The sequence below is a fragment of the Podarcis pityusensis genome (assembly GCF_964106645.2).
Source record: "Podarcis pityusensis genome assembly, chromosome: 6".
NCBI lineage: Eukaryota > Metazoa > Chordata > Lepidosauria > Squamata > Lacertidae > Podarcis > Podarcis pityusensis.
Window position 1 is genome coordinate 14,492,202 of NC_138030.1, and position 13,666 is coordinate 14,505,867.

Genomic DNA, 13,666 nt, shown 5'->3' on the forward strand with positions numbered 1-13,666 from the left:
CTAGACGAAAAAACTCGCGGAACGAATTAATTTCGTCTTGCGAGGCACCACTGTAGTAGAATAGGCTGCGGTGTGTGCTTGGTTGTGGAATTTGTGTGTGGTGCCCACAACAGTTTACCTGGTTTGCTGGGGGGGGGGGGAGGCTGCCCTAAGCACTAGAACTCCCCCACCAGCTCCAACAGCAATATAGATTATTAGGGTACACGTAATACACACAACTTTTATTTCTTCATTTTTTAACAATAGCTTCCTAACAACAGCAGGAAAGTGTAAAAGAGGTGGGAATGCAAAGTAGGAAGGCAATCAACCCCCTATCTTAGCTGGAAGAAGAAGAACAAAGAGAGACCTTTTGCAACTCAAGCTAAGCAGATCCAGAGCCTTGTTGCTAGATCTGATCTGGCCACTGCCACAACCAGCAACCCCACAAAGCTGGAAGAAACAAAAATATTTATGGGCAAGCGCACAAAAACAGGTTGTCAGGCAAAAGAGCTGAAGATACAATCTCCCTGTGTGGTGGGTGGGTGGGGGAGGGAATTTACATGAGGACAACAGAGAAATCTTTTCAGCCTCTGCATCTGCCAAGCTGTAGAAAGAAAGAAAATTACTCATAGTCTCTTTCACAGAAAACAAGTAAAAGGCATTAGATTAGAAGGAAAACCTGCTTTTGCTTCTACAGATTGGAAGAACTGGGCATGCTTAGTTATGAATCTGGTTGACTAAGCCAATCCATGCTCTGGTCCATGGGGTCACGAAGAGTCAGACACGACTAAACGACTAAACAAAAACAACAACAACAAAGCCAATCTGTCAAGTTCCAATGTCCCATGTCCGGGATTCCAATGACGGAAAACTTTTTGTGTCCGGATTTTTACTTCTTGAAATATGGCAACCCTAATATAGCAGAGGGACGAGGATGGTGCTGTGGTCTAAACCACTGGGCTTGCCGATCGAAAGCTCGGCGGTTGGAATCCTGCAACTGGACTTAACTGTCAGGGGTCCTTTACCTTTACCTTTTTTAATACAGTGGTGCCTCGCAAGACGAAATTAATTCGTTATGTGAGTTTTTTCGTCTTGCGAATTTTTCGTCTTGCGAAGCACGGTTACCCTGGGTATTAACGGTTTTAAGAAAAAGGAAACAAACTTGCAAGACGTTTTCGTCTTGCGAAGCAAGCCCATAGGGAAATTCGTCTTGCGAAGCAACTCAAAAAACGAAAAACTCTTTCGTCTTGCGAGGCATTCGTCTTGCGAGGTACCACTGTATAACAGAATTGAGTAAGTGGTCTTTAAAAAAAGAAAGGGGTTTCAAACATAGCCCTGGAGTTTTCTACGAGATTATCAGAGTTCCTCTAGTGAAAAAAATCCAATTGCGGCAAAAGAAATCAATAACGAAACCTGCCCTGAAAGATAGCTTGGGAGAGGTTATGAACAATATATTGAGAGAAGGAAAGATACCTAATACCTGGAAGGAAGCCTATGTTACATTGATCCCTAAAAAAGAGGTGGACACTATGGAAGTAAAGAACTATAGGCCAATCTCATTATTAAATAATGATTATAAGCTATTTGCAGACATAATGGCGGAAAGATTAAAGAAGGTCTTGATTAATAAAATTCATGGCGATCAAACAGGATTTCTCCCAGGGAGACAATTACAGGATAATGTAAGGAATTTGATTGACATTATTGAATACTTGGACATGAAAATAGACAGAAAAGCCGCACTGGTTTTCATAGACGCCGAAAAGGCATTTGACAATGTTTCCTGGAACTTCCTAAAGAAGGTTTTGGAAAGGATGGGAATTGGCGAAAAATTTAGAAGAGGCATAGAAGCAATATACAAAGAACAGAAAGCAAAGCTGGTGATAAATAATAATACAACAGAATATTTTAACATTTATAAAGGGACCAGACAAGGTTGCCCCCTGTCCCCCTTATTATTTATTATAATTTTGGAAGTACTTAATAAGAGACTGAGGGAGGCAACAGAAGTGAAAGGAATTAGAGTAGGAAAGAAGGAATTCAAAATTAAAGCCTTTGCCGACGATATTGTTCTGACTTTGGAAGATCCACAAGATAGTGTAAAAGAAGCATTACAAAAAATTGAGGAATTTGGAGAGGTGGCAGGTTTTAAGGTAAACAAGAATAAAACTAAAATGCTGGTTAAAAATCTAACTAAGGAAGAAACGAAAGATCTAGAACAAAAAGTGGAAATCATGGTGGTGAAAAAAGTGAAATATTTGGGAGTGTGGATCACGGCAAAAAACATAAACCTATACAAAGATAATTATGAAGTTACATGGAAAAAAATAAAGAAAGATCTGGAAATATGGGGGAGGATGAAATTTTCCTTTTTAGGGAGGATAGCAGTGGTTAAAATGAATGTTTTGCCGAGGATGTTGTTTTTATTTCAAACTCTTCCAGTTATTAAAGGTTTAAAACAATGTAAAGAATGGCAGAGAACCCTGATGAAATTCATCTGGCAGGGGAAAAGACCAAGGATTAAAATGAAAATACTAACTGATAAAAAGGAAAGAGGAGGTTTCGCTCTCCCAGATTTGAGCCTATATTATGAAGCAGCGTGCCTACTTTGGCTAAAAGATTGGATAAAATTGGAGAACAGAGACCTACTGGATTTAGAAGGTTTCAATAATCGGTATGGGTGGCATGCATATCTCTGGTACGAGAAGGTGAAAGTCCACAGGGCTTTCTTAAATCATATTTTCAGGGGACCAATATATCAGGTCTGGGAAAGAAATAAGAACCTTCTCGAAAGAAAAACACCATGGTGGATTTCACCAGTAGAGGTCTTAACAATAAAAAAAACCAACATGGAAGGGAAGACAGCCACTTACGAAGATTTGGTAAGAAAATCAGAACAAGGGCTTAAACTTAAACTGTATGAGGAAATAAAGGATCAATTCACCGGTTGGCTACAATATCATCAGGTGAATGATATGTTAAAGCAAGATAAAAGAAAAATGGGCTTTGAGGATAAGAAATCAAAATTCAATATAGAAATAATAGAAGGCAAAAACAAAACATTGTCTAAATTATATGACATATTACTGGAATGGCATACAAAAGATGAGGAAGTCAAAGAGGCAATGATTAAATGGGCAACTGACTTCGGCTATAACATCGAGTTTGAAAAGTGGTTGAAATTGTGGAATAGAGATATTAAATTTACGGCCTGTACGAGTTTGAGAGAAAATGTTTGGAAAATGCTCTATAGATGGTATCTTACGCCGGCAAAATTGGCTAAAATTTATAGATCAGAAAATAAGACATGCTGGAAATGTGGTGAAGTGGAGGGAGACCTCTACCATATGTGGTGGCAATGCAACAAGGTGAAGGTTTTTTGGGAAGCAATTTATAATGAACTTAAAAAAGTCTTTAAATATACTTTTCCCAAAAGACCTGAGGCCTTTTTGCTGGGAATTATGGGTAAGGAAATAAAAAATGAAGATAAAAAAATATTTCTCTATGCCACCACAGCCGCAAGAATTATGCTGGCACAAAACTGGAAAACAGAAACTATACCTAACATAAGTGACTGGCAGGTCAAAATGATCAACTATGCCGAGCTAGATAGATTAACAGGCAGAATACGAGACCAAGACGACCAGAAATTTCAAAAAAATTGGAGTAAATTTTGGAAATATATTGGAACGGATATATAGGAGGAACTGGCGGTATTAGAAAAACTTTATCAGCTTATAATTATAAACTTTAATAAACTAATTACGCAACCCGGGATTTATTTGATACTTACCAAAAGGGTGAAGGGAAGTCAAAGGCTAAGGAGAGCCTAATGTTTATATTATTATTTTTTGTATGATTGTATGCTTTCTTTTTGTATAGTATGAAAATAGGATGAATAATTTATGTTAAAATGTTTATTATTGTATTTGTTAGTTCTTTTTTCTTTTTTCTTGTACAAATTCTGAATAAAAATTTACTTGCAAAAAAAAAAAAAAAAAAAAAGAAAGATACCTTGCCCACAACTGCTCTTCCATTGCAATCCAGAATTGCAAGAGTGTAAACTGAGCTCTAGGAGACACCTGGAAGGTCCAAGGTAGATGGGACAGGTGTGGGGATTATCGGACTGGTGTTTCTGTCCAAGATCGTAATGTTCCTTTTACGCTGCATTACCTGTTGCATAATGGAACTCTGGCTTTTTGATCAACATACACCCATGTCATGCTAAATTCTAAACAGCAGGAAAGAACCATATGCCAGGATACGACCCCCCCCCCCAAAAAATTCATCACATTTAATTACACTGCAAAACTCCTCTGGTTTTCTGAGTTAACAAAGTTGCAAATGGTTGTCCCATTCCCCCCTTGGAAACACAGAAATTAGTGCTGAACTTCCACTAGAGTCCCCTGGTTTCCAGAAGCTACTCTAAACGCTATGTGAAAGATCACACAGGAAAAACCCTTAAAATATCAGGTGGAGAAAATGGAATAAGGTGCTGTCTGAATGCAGTCATTTTCACATACTTTGGTGGGTTGTGTTTCACAAAAGGCAAGCAGGGTAGGGGGGGGGGAGGTCTGGGGCAGATTGGAGTTATGCTGCCAGGGGGCAGGGAGATGGGGCTGTTTCAGTTCTTTGCCATTGCAGCAGCTAAATCTGTTAACTATTGTTTTCCACAAAAACAACAGTACTGCAGGGAGGGAGGAAAGAGAAATGAAGATTTAGGTTTTCTTTCACTTTTCATATCAGCAGGGCTGAACTAAATAACTCTGATCACAAGGGTTACCACCAGCACAGTGCAACTTCCCCTCTCTCCTACCATCCCCAAATCTGCCCCAGAGGGTTGAGGGAACCCCCAGAACAGATTTGGGGGTACATGGGAGAAAAGTTCCATTGCCCAAGGAGAAATCCTTACAACATACAGCATCTCTGCAAGTTTATAAAGCTACTCCTTTTGTCATTTTAAGACAAGGGGGAAACAGTAACACCAACTTGAAACCCAGACGAATCCTCTAAGCAGGGAATGGAGGAGACAACTCCACACTGCTAGAGAGGGACTATTGCTCATCCGTATGGTAATGCTTTACTTGTGTTAACTTCCAATGTCAGATCACCAGCTAAATGGGCCTTTAGAAACAGGACTGGGGAAGGCCTCTGCCCTAAAGAACTTCTTCCTAGAGAGAACAGGTCTAAACAGAAGCAGCTCACCAGGTAGTATGGAGCCGCTACACTAATTTCCCAGGAGGCGAGTCCCTTTTGCTTTCCAGGAGGAAGAGGCAGCCGAGAGGTCAGCCCAGTGCAAACTCACCAGCAGAGCCAATGCAGGACTCCTGCTAGTACATTAGCACTGCGTCAACCTCCCCTGTTCTTCTTCCTCCTAATAAGCAACAGCAACCCACCTGCTGCAGAGTTTGTGTAGTGGCTCTTTCCTGCCCAGTCAGCGGCTTCTGGGTCTAAATGGGCCACCAGTTCCAATTCAATAGGACACAGTTTCATGTGTTTCTTTCCAAACTACTGTAACACTTAAGTACAAACCAGGAACCCCTGCTCATCTGCAAAGCAGGGCAGAGGATAGTCACCTCATATGAAACAAGTGTCCACCCTACGTACAACACAACCGACATTCTTCTGCAGCAACGAGCTGGAGGGGATGACCGAAAGTACTGGGCAAGGTAATCCATCAGAACCTTGCAATTCCCCAGGACACAGATTGCTCTAGTCCTTAAATCCAATATCTGCTAAATATATATAAAATTGAGGATAGATATACATCCTGTCCTATCAAGTCCTGACCTCCTCTTAAAAGTTATGTGAAACAGCTTGAAGCTCACGCTGTTCAGATTGTCAATGACAGAGTTTCTTCCTAGCTAGGAACCTGGCATCTGCTTTCCCCTTCTTTTCTATCAAAGGAACAGGAGCTACATTGCAGCTTGCAAATTACTGCAAATGCATCCATGGAAACAAGAACGCTGTACAGGAATATTTACGCTACAGTATAGGTCCCAATTTGAGTCCTTACTTTACATAGTGCTCAGGATAATGAAGCGGCCGGCCTTAAATCGCCTGAAACTCATTTTCATAGGATTCTGTAGCTATTAATGGCCCATGGTTCATCCTCACCACTGCAAGCATCCTTCAGAAGGATATTCCGCAGTGAAGAAAAACTGCTGTGATGGAACAAACGATATCCCTTTTAAGTTATCCTGGTCTTCTTCCTCTGACCTCCATGTATGCATCAGGTTCCTTCCATCTTATGCTGAGCTAAGCCAACAGATAGTCACCTAATGACTTTTTTTCCCCCTTTGCTTTACGGAGAAGCAGCTTAAACTACCAGTAAGTTAGTCCCTTTCACCTTACTTGCAGCTCTTTCCTGCAATGTCCTGAATATTGCAGCTGAACTCTGAATTTGGCCCAGAAACTAAATGCCTGTATGACTGAAAGAAAGAAAAAACCCAGAATGCAGCAGCAAGACTTAATTCAGGTTTGCTTTCTTCAACCAGCTCCCTGCCCTCTCCACCATGTGAACATTGTCATACAAGGAAGATTCCTCACCAAGCCTGAATTGTACCAGCTCCAATGGCCAAGGCTGGTGCTGATCAAGCAAAATGCTAAAAACCCCAAGCGTTAACACGTCAGGGAGCCACAAAAGTTAGAAACCGAGTTCTGTTTGTTTGATTTAAGCTAGGAATCGAAGGAAGATGAACTGTGCTTAGATTTCCTCCCACTGGTTAAGGCACAGAAATGTCAAGGACAAGGTATACCATCTTGGCTGTGAGTCCGGGAAGACCTGTTCCCTGTCTTATAGGCATTTTTCATAGAATCAGAGAGTTGGAAGGGAGCCAAGGGTCATCTAGTCTGACCCCCTGCAATGCAGGAATCTCAGCTAAAGCATCCATGACAGATGGCCATCCAACCTCTGCTTAAAAACCTCCAGGGAAGGAGAGTCCACCTTCTAAGGGAGTCTGTTCCACTGTCAAACAGTTATTACCATCAGAAAGCTTTCCCGCATGTTTAGTTGGAATCTCCTTTCTTGTAACTTGAAGCCATTGGTTCGAGTCCTACCCTTCTAGCTATTCTGGGAGAACAGGGCCCTGATTGACTCCAGCTACAAAAGCTGAGGCTGCTGAAAAGACTCTTGGCCTGGGGTACTGTTTTGGGGAGGTTTTTTGAGGGGTTGTTGCCGTTATTGATATTAATTTTTGCATCTTTATTTAAGATCTTAATGTGATTTATGGTTCACTTATTGTTCATGACAACTTTCTCTATGTTTGCAATTGTTCACTGTATTTCTTTACGCCTAAACGAGCCTGCCTAAACAAGCCTGCAGCATCCTTGTAATCCTCTCAACAGCCCTATGGCTAAGGCTGCAAGAGAGTGAAACGCTCTTGGTGAGGTTGCCTGGTAGCCTTCTGCAACCTGGTGCCCTCCAGATGTTTTGGATTATGAGCCCACCAACCCAGATTGGAATGGCTCCCTGAAACACTGGGAAGGCACCAGATCAGAGGAGGATTTTTTGTAGCCAGACTCTCTCTATAGAACATGTTGTCTCCAGTTGGGAATTTAAACTCTGGTTTCTCAATCTGAGCTCAAAAGTCCTACCTACAACAGCACTCTAACTCCCAGCCAGCCAAACGTCTCCATATGCAGGAATCTTGAGGGGAGATGTATCTGTGTTACATTTGGTACTAATATATAGAGACTCAGAAAGTACAAGCTGAACCCATACCACGCTGGTTGCGAAGAGCCAATACATGCCTAAATCTGTACTTTCCACCACAAAAAAAGCTATAGAAAGGAATCTGTTCCCGCTCCATGAAGTTCCTCCTTCCAGGAGAAGCTTTGCTCGGAGTACGGGGGAAGAGAAATCAGGACACTGTTACAGGCCTTATGGTGTGATGGGTAGCCAAGTGATCCTCTACAGAGGGGTCGTAACTCAACTGACTGGTCCAGATGTTTACTACAGATTCTGATGTGGCAAGGGAGGGGAATACCCAAGCATCCTAAATCACACCTGACTTGCAGCATGCACATGTGGACAGCTGTATTATATGCGTATCATATGATTCTTCCCCCTCAAAGGGGTGGGGCAGGAAGAGACACATGGTTCAGTTCCCCACATATATGGGCACTTACCTGGGACGCAGGTGGCGCTGTGGGTTAAACCACAGAGACTAGGACTTGCTGATCAGAAGGTTGGTGGTTCGAATCCCTGTGGTTCGAATCCCTGTGACAGGGTGAGCTCCTATTGCTCAGTCCCTGCTCCTGCCAACCTAGCAATTCAAAAGCACGTCAAAGTGCAAGTAGATAAATATGTACCACTCCGGCGGGAAGGTAAACGGCGTTTCCGTGCGCTGCTCTGGTTCGCCAGAAGCGGCTTAGTCATGCTGTCCACATGACCCGGAAGCTGTGCGCCGGCTCCCTCGGCCAGTAAAGCGAGATGAGCGCCGCAACCCCAGAGTCGGCCACGACTGGACCTAATGGTCAGGGGTCCCTTTACCTTTTACCTACAGTGTTAGAAATTAGCCAGGCACTGGCATGGGTCCAGTTGCAACTATGTGGAGATTTCTGGGTGCTAGGCTGGCGACTAACAGTTTAGAAACTTCTGCCTTAGTCCATAGTTAATACTATTTCCATTTCCACTGTGTGTGTTTCTCTTTGCATATTGGGACAAGTGAATTGTTGTAAGGACAAGCTACAGTCAAGCTATGTAGCTGAGATTGTAGAATCACAGAATCATAGCACTGTAAGGGACCTCGGGGGTTATCCAGTCCAACCCCCTGGTGAATAGACATTCCCTTGTGGCAACCGTAACCTAGGTTTAAGGTGCCATTTGGCGCCTAGCTTATATACAGTGGTACTTCGGGTTAAGAACTTAATTCGTTCTGGAGGTTTGTTCTTAACCTGAAACTGTTCTTAACCTGAAGCACCACTTTACCTAATGGGGCCTCCTGCTATTGCTGCACCGCTGGAGCACAATTTCTGTTCTCATCCTGAAGCAAAGTTCTTAACCCGAGGTTCTGGGTTAGCGGAGTCTGTAACCCGAGGTACCGCTGTACCTAAGTTCATAACACTGTCTACATAAGACCCACCCACTCAAATAATATCAGGCAAGAATCTGAAACAGACCAGCATCTATCACATGTCCAGGAAGCACTCTGCAGGTACCCATTTAGGAACTCTCCCTGTTAGCATTAAACCACACCAACAACCAGACCTCTCAACAGCTTGAAATTACAGCATGAAAAGTTCTTTAAAAGATTCGGCAGCTCTGCGTGTCTCATTGTAAGACACTCTAGGAGAAAAGTCACTCTGTTGTTCCATTTGCTTTAACTTTCCAGACAACCCTTCCATCCTCAAGCTCTTCTCTACAATTCAGTAGACTGGAATACAAGCAGCTGCCTTAATACCAAGTCAAACTATTTGTCTACTATTTGTATTCCACTGCTATTCCAACTGGCAGTGGCACTCTAGGGTTTCAGAGAGAGGGAGTCGGGCTACGTTGGATTCCTTTTAACTGGAGGTGGCAGAATTTGAATCTGGGACCTTCCTGCTTGCGAAGCAGGTGCCTTGCCACAGAGTTAGGCCCTTTCCCCAACTTTTTTTTCCCCAATCTCTTTTCCTGACTACAGGTAGAGAGCGAGAGAAACTTCACATCTGCTGCACTTCAAAGAGAGAACTTCTAGTTCTCATGAGACTGCAATAAAAATTTCAACACTGCTAACTGCAGGGTCTGTTGTCTGTGGTTACCGCAACAACATTTCCCTCAACCACCCCCCAGGAACGTCTCCCGAAGAATAAATGAATTGCCACGAGCATTTCTGCCAAGGAAGGAGAGAAATCCAGAGAGTTGCTCTGGTCAAAACCTTTCCCGTGAAGCCCCAAAACCAGTCTGTGTACACACCATGCATTTAAAGCACACCCACCCGCTCAGAATCCTTGGAACTGCAATCTACTCCTCAGATCTATGATTCCAAGAACTTTCACCAAGTACAGTTCTCAGGATTATTATTATTTAATGTACGAGGTGGAATTTAGTGTCACACTATTACAAACATTCCATCTGCACAAGCAATGCAGTTCAACAGAAAGAACTGCTATATGCTGTTCTGGGTTTCCCCCCGAACTCCTCCTTGAGCTATGTTGGGGGTCAAAAAGGGAGAAGAGGGAAAGCCCCATTCCACAAATGGAAGTCCTTGCGCAGGGCTTCTGCACTTCTGCCCACGGTGTGTACATGGCCCAAGAACTTGACATGTTGGATACTGATCCACAAAAGAGATTTAAGCTCTAAATCAGCCCTGAGTGCTCACTGGAAGGACAGATCCTGAAGCTGAGGCTCCAATACTTTGGCCACCTCATGAGAAGAGAAGACTCCCTGGGAAAGACCCTGATGCTGGGAAAGATGGAGGGCACAAGGAGAAGGGGACGACAGAGGACGAGATGGTGGGACAGTGTTCTCGAAGCTACCAGCATGAGTTTGACCAAACTGCGGGAGGCAGTGGAAGACAGGAGTGCCTGGCGTGCTCTGGTCCATGGGGTCAAGAAAAATCGGACACGACTAAACAACAACAACAACATTTCAGATGCAATGGATCCTGCCCCCCCCATTGCCTCCACACACAATGAAGTCAGAGTATGTAACACTCCAGGGCACAGCTTGTAACAGATCACTCCTAGAAAATATCAGGGGCCACAAACACTACCATTTTAGTTCTTCCTTCCAAAGGCGTTTGAAGCCTTGGGTGCACAAGGAATGCTGGATCCAGCACTGAAACTTTCTTTGCCTATTGTTCCAGCAGGACAATAATAGAGGCAGCTGCCAAACATGTGTTGCCCAGGAGAACTCCCAACGCTCTGCTTAGGAGCAAGGCTACAGTGCTAACCAAAATCACTTGGGCAAACGTCTCTCCGTCTTGCCAGCCTGCATCTCCCGCGATTGAATCACTGCTGGAGCAGAATGCAGCGAAATTCTTGTTTAGCGATGCTTACAAACAAGATATAGGCATGCATATCTCTCTCGCTGTTTCCCTGCCTCTCTTGGCCTCCCAGTTCCCGTCTCTTGGCAACCAACAAATAATTTCTGACATTTATTGCCATATATACACTTCATGCAACCCCAATGGTTTCTCGGCTGACAAAACCCGGTGCCCAAGAACTGGAACGCTGGCTGCTTAGATTGCAATGCACACATGCATGAAGAGTCCCATATTCCATAGTGCATGAAGACAAAGCACACAAGAGTTGGAAAAAGCTTTCACCCACACACCAGCTTTCCCACATACATAGCTGAAGCTAAATGTGCACAGATATCCCCACATTTTGCACAGATACGAGGAAATCTGGTCCATCTAGTCTAGCCTTCTGTTTCCAAGTGGAGGCACCCAGAAGCTCACAAGGTAGGCATAAAGCCAACAACCATCCCATGTCTGTGCCTAGCATAAGGCATTCCAAGGTATACTGCTCCTGTATGTGGAGGTCTGATTGAACTGTCAGGATAAATGTAGACTGTAGACCTCTTCACTTATATGCACTGAGTACACAGACATGTGCAATGATGGCAAGGGTCAGTTTCTAGCCTTCTTGTTTGATAGGTCAATTAGAAGATTAAGACGTTTCCTCCTCTTATTACACTAGGTAAAGGTAAAGGGACCCCTGACCATTAGGTCCAGTCGTGACCGACTCTGGGGTTGCAGCCCTCATTTCACTTTACTGGCCAAGGGAGCCGGTGTACAGCTTCCGGGTCATGTGGCCAGCATGACTAAGCCCCTTCTGGCGAACCAGAGCAGTGCATGGAAATGACGATTACTTTCCCGCCGGAGCAGTACCTATTTATCTACTTGCACTTTGACATGCTTTCGAACTGCTAGGTTGGCAGGAGCTGGGACCGAGCAATGGGAGCTCACCCCGTCGCGGAGAATCGAACCGCCGACCTTCTGATCAGCAAGTTCTAGGCTCGGTGGTTTAACCCACAGCGCCACCCGCGTCCCTCTTATTATGCTACCCATTCTATAATTCATTCTGGCTATACCCATCCATTGCTGCCCCATGTTTTTGGACCACAACCTACGTCATCCCCAGCTAACACGGCCATTGGTCAGAGAAAAGAGATACAGCTCTGGGGACCTATGGTTGGGTCCGAGTTCTCTGAACTGGCACAGAGCCATTTCTCTTTTCCACAGAGCACCTAGCAAACAGTGGAAAATTCCTCCTTATTTAGTGCAGATTTACATGATGGCAAAATTCAGTATTCGGAGAGTGCAGTGGGGAAGCTGCGCAGAGTCTACTTCTCAGATCAGTTCTGCGAATGCACATTTAGGCCATCTGCAGGTAACTGCATTCGGGAAATGCTTCAGCAGTGGAGCTGCAGAAAACGCCATGCTGAATTCAACAGGGTTTATGCTATCACCACCCTCAACAACCCCCTCCCCCGAACCGAGCCTTAAAGAAAAAGTAGAAACCCACACACAACCCAATGCTCTTTTTCCCCTGAGCTATTAAGAACAAGAGCAAATATTCCTTATTTGAAGGCAGCGGCCTAAACCCAAAACGGGCATTTGAATGTGAAAAAAGCAATTTGTTTCAACAACACACACCGAGGTGGTGAAGTCGCTATTGTGACAACACGACCTCTCACACCAATAAATCTTTAACATCAATGCAGTTGGCAAAACCCAGAGCAGGAAGGCTTCCTTGTGGGGGTGGGGAGGTTTGGAAAAAAAGCATCAGATTTGCAGAGGACAGGGGGAAAAAGATTAAATATTAATTATTCTTGGCAAAGAAAAAAAGACAATGTGTTGTCCCATAAAACCAGAAGCCTTCCCAAGGTCACACACACAGCACCCAACACGCACTTTCTGAAAAACACAGTGCTGAAAAAAGAGAAAAAGGAATGGCATCAATCATTAAACAGTTAAATGAAGGTAGTATGACAGTTGCTATTGTTCTCTAGCAGCACACTTGTCTTTTCCAGAGCAGCTGCCAGATCCTATTAGATGCATAAAAAGAGGATGTTCTGGACTGGGGAGGAATGGGATATGCTATTGAAAACAGCAGACAATGGCTTGCTTCTGTAGGCTCCTCAAGCCCCGTATAACATCTGTCCAGAATCAATTTCTGACCTAATGTTCCTTTCATTGACTATTAAGACTTTGCAGCTTGTCTTCTGGGCCAGGGACTGTTACACAGAGCACAAAGCAATGAGGCAACTACATGCAGCAAATTCAAATTAACGCTATGCAAAAATAAAAACCCACAAAAAAAAAAAAAAGACCTTGCTTAGGTTGTACGAAGTTTATCCAGCATGAGGGCATTCACAAACCCAGAAATGCCATCCTCCTGCACAGCCCCCATTCATTTCAGCAGATCCTGTGCAGGAGAACTTCCCGTTGCAATATATCCCATGGGGGAATTAAAGATTGGAGAAACGTACCATGGAACGGCTTCCGACTCTTCGGATAGGACAAAGGGACTGAAGAAATGGGATACAGTGGTACCTTGGTACTCGAACGGCTTGGCTCCTGAACAAATCGGCTCCTGAACGCCGCAAACCCGGAAGTAAGTGTTCCGGTTTGTGAATGTTTTTTGGAAGTTCCTGCAGCCAATCAGAAGCCACGGCTTGATTTTATAACAGTTTTGGGTGTCGAACGGGCTTTTGGAATGGATTAAGTTCAAGAACCAAGGTACCACTGTATTC

The 13,666-nt window shown here is 43.8% G+C and overlaps 1 protein-coding gene across 3 annotated transcripts in view; it reads right to left on the reverse strand.

The window, feature by feature from the left end:
• RBM38 (RNA binding motif protein 38) overlaps window positions 1-13,666 on the reverse strand; it is a 41,011-nt gene that overhangs the window by 18,366 nt on the left and 8,979 nt on the right. The window lies entirely within an intron of this gene.